Raw genomic sequence first — 3970 nt, 5'->3', positions numbered from 1 at the left:
ACCTGCACTCTCTCTAAATAATAATAATAATAACAATAATAATAATCAATCCAGTTACTTACTTAATTTTTTTTTAATTCTCCTTTAAAAAGTTCACCTGGGAAATGCCTGGAGCCCCTGAGGTGGTTTTGCAAAGCCTGGACCTCCATGAATTACTGGAACTTCTCCTTTCAGACACTATTACCTCAATTAAACCTATCTGTGACCAGGATGGTCTTTCTGGAACAAATTTACGGCAAGACAACCAGAAACATCGCTAGAGCCACTTGATGTATGATTATTTTTTTTAAAAAGCTAACTAAAAATTCTACAGTATTACCTGGGAAACCCGTTTTCCAGACTCTGTTTCCCAAGCCCCACATAAGAACTATAGGATTCTGAAATCTATAGCAATGGGTGGGAGGTGGGGGGGGAGGGGGGGGAATTGCACAAGCTCACTGTATGATTCTAAGACATACCTGAAAGTTTGAGACAAACATTTAAGAAAAATGGCGGGTCTCTAAAACAGGCTTCATTCACCACCACTAGGTGACGCCAGAATTTCAAAGATGAAACTATCTACTGTATACCTTTCCCTTCGAGAATACAGGATATTTCCCATTTTTCTCTCTCCTCCACATCTCTCCAACTTTTAGAAAAGGGCTATACCACACCAAAATAAATATTCCACTAATTATCAATGTGGCACTTCTTCGAATTTATTTTGGTTATAACAGACAGTCTCCTTCTGCAGGGACCTTAGAGGGGGCTATTTCAGTGCCACCCCACACCTTCCCTTAGCATCCCTCCTTTAGGAGTGCAATGTTTGGAAGAAGTTAGTCCACTGGCCTCCACAGCAAGGAGTGATTGGACAAAAAAAGAATTACATGACAAGTTCCCAAAAGCCATGTTTAACCATTTGTAGTTTCGATCCCTGCCCTCTCCTGGAAACCATGACTTAAAAAATACACCAGAATCACCAGTTTATCCTTTCCAAACCTCCAATGCCTCAGTGCAGAAGTATCTGATGACTTCTTAACAGTGTTGTCCTTTCTTCTATCTCAGAGTTTTTACACATTAAAAAATCCCATGCACGCCAGTCAGAGTGGCCAAAATGAACAAATCAGGAGACTATAGATGCTGGAGAGGATGTGGAGAAACGGGAACCCTCTTGCACTGTTGGTGGGAATGCAAATTGGTGCAGCCACTCTGGAAAACAGTGTGGAGGTTCCTCAAAAAATTAAAAATAGACCTACCCTATGACCCAGCAATAGCAATGCTAGGAATTTACCCAAGAGATACAGGAGTACTGATGCACAGGGGCACTTGTACCCCAATGTTTATAGCAGCACTCTCAACAATAGCCAAATTATGGAAAGAGCCTAAATGTCCATCAACTGATGAATGGATAAAGAAATTGTGGTTTATATACACAATGGAATAATACGTGGCAATGAGAAAGAACGAAATATGGCCCTTTGTAGCAACATGGATGGAACTGGAGAGTGTGATGCTAAGTGAAATAAGTCATACAGAGAAAGATAGATACAATATGTTTTCACTCTTATGTGGATTCTGAGAAACTTAACAGAAACCCATGGGGGAAGGGAAGGAAAAAAAAAAGAGGTTAGAGTAGAAGAGAGCCAAAGCATAAGAGACTCTTGAAAACTGAGAACAAACTGAGGGTAGATGGGGGGTGGGAGGGAGGGGAGGGTGGGTGACGGGTATTGAGGAGGATACCTTTTGGGATGAGCACTGGGTGTTGTATCGAAATCAATTTGACAATAAATTTCATATATTGAAAAAATAAATAAATTTTAAAAAATCCCATGCAGATAATAATCTCATTTAAAAATTTTTCTGAATACAGGTGCCTTGATGGCTCAGTCAGTTGAACGAGTGACTCTTGGTTTCCACCCAGGGTGGTGATCTCATGTTGTGGGGTGAAGCCCCATATCCCTTCCAAGTTGGCAGTGTAGAGCCTACTTGGGATTCTTTCCCTCCCTCTCTGCCCTCCTCCTCTCACGTGTGCACATGTACTCCCTCTCTCTCTCTCTCTCCCTTAATTAATTAATTAATTAATTAACATTTGGGGCACCTGGGTGGCTCAGTTGGTTAAGCGCCCAACTTCGGCTCAGGTCATGATCTCACGGTTTGTGAGTTCAAGCCCCGCCTCGGGCTCTGTGCTGACAGCTCAGAGCCTGGAGCCTGCTTTGGATTCTGCCTCCTTCTCTCTCTCTCTGCCCCTCCCCATTTGTGCTTTCTCTGCCTCTCAAAAATAAACACATGTAAAAATAAATAAATAAATAAATAAATAAATAAATAAATAAATACACATTAAACATTTCTTTCCAAAAAGTACATCTGTTTGAAATCTGCTTGAAGACACTGTGTGTAGCCTTACATGTGTTTGATTATTTTTAAGTGTGCGCTGAACAGAAATGGCTGGGAAGATGAGCAAGACAGATAACATTTATTTTATTAAGCCTGCAAATATCTACTGAGCCACTATATGTACGAGGCACTGTGAAACACACCAGCAGGGAGACGTGGGGTTGAACACAACAAAGAGAGGGAAGTTCTCATGGACTTACCTTCTAGTTGAGAGAAACAGGTGGGAGGGTAGCAAATAAACTAATAAAATAACAAGAGGGACAACTCCTTTGAAAAACAAAGCAGAATGATGTGATAGTTTCTGCACAACGTGGGATCATTTCTGAAAAGGTGGTCAGGGAAGGCACCCCTGAGGAGACAACATTTGAACCAACAACAAATGAGGATAAGAAGAGCCATCCAGGCAGAGGGCAGAGCAAGCGAAGCAATCTGGGGTTGAACAAGCCTGGTACGTTGCAGATCGGGAAAGAAACCAACGTAGGGAAGGAAGCATTGGCAAAATGAGGTTGGAGACATGAGCAAGGCCAGAGACTGCAACTTAGATTTTTTTTTTTTTTTTTTTTTTTAGCGAAATGGAAAATCATCAGAAGGTCTTAAGGAGCAAAGTAACATGGTCTAAATTTTTTCTTTCTTTATTTTATGTAACAGAACACTTAATTACATCAGCTTTCCATCAACACACTAGTAATTTAATGAGGATTATATTGGCTATTACCAGTGGTTGGCAGGAGCTCTTCCACTGAAGGCTTCCATGGTTTCCAATGTATCATTTTTCCTGCCAGACTTTTTCAGCCTGAAGAATCACCTCTTCTAGTTGGCCACCCTGAAGTGGGTCTTCTAATTTCTCAACATCTGGTTCCGCTTTAACCATACCCCACTTCTCATTTGTAATCCATTCTATATACTTTCTGTAAGCTGCATTTTTAGGAATTTGCTCAAGAACATCAAGAATCTTTGTGTACAATACTCTTAGACTCTAGTGTGGACCCTCACATACAGCCAATCCCACAAGGCTGGTGGTCTTCCTCAGCAAACTGGCCAAGACAGTGCCTATATTTATGTCTTAGATCATCTTGGCTCCTGATTGCAGACGAACACAAGTAGAAACAAATGGAACAGTGCGGTAATTGTCCTCATAAGAGATGATGTAGCTTGACCAGAAATACACATGGAAATGGAGAGAAGCAGTCACATTCTAGATGTGTCTTGCAAGAACAGACTGGGTGATACAGTGCACATGGTGAATGAAGGTATCAGAGAAATCAACATCTAAATTGCTGTTTGACATGGCAGACATGGAGGCCAATTACTAAGGGTTAACTGGGCAAGAAAATTTTAGAGGAAAGCTCTGAATTTAAAATGCTGGTTTGGTCACACTAAATTTGAGATGTTTATTTAATACAGGAACAGTCAAGAGAAAATTATGAGATTTCATAGTCATCAGTCATCACCACATCATAAGAATAGTATTAAAGCCCTAGGGCTGGATAATATCACCTAGAGAATGTGTAGAGATAGAGTATCGGGGATTGCGCCCACTGACTCTACATTGTTGATGTACTGTTACTCTCTCAGTAAGACTACAGTAGTTATGAAA

General features: G+C 40.8%; 1 pseudogene; it reads right to left on the bottom strand.

The window, feature by feature from the left end:
* Positions 1–3084: 3084 nt before the first annotated feature.
* Positions 3085–3670, bottom strand: LOC147584500 (NADH dehydrogenase [ubiquinone] 1 alpha subcomplex subunit 5 pseudogene; annotated as a pseudogene).
* Between the last annotated feature and the right edge of the window lie 300 nt (positions 3671–3970).

The sequence above is a fragment of the Puma concolor genome, chromosome A1 (assembly GCF_028749965.1).
Source record: "Puma concolor isolate L17-30 chromosome A1, mPumCon1.1.hap2, whole genome shotgun sequence".
Lineage (NCBI taxonomy): Eukaryota > Metazoa > Chordata > Mammalia > Carnivora > Felidae > Puma > Puma concolor.
This window is presented reverse-complemented; position numbering and strand designations above follow the sequence as displayed.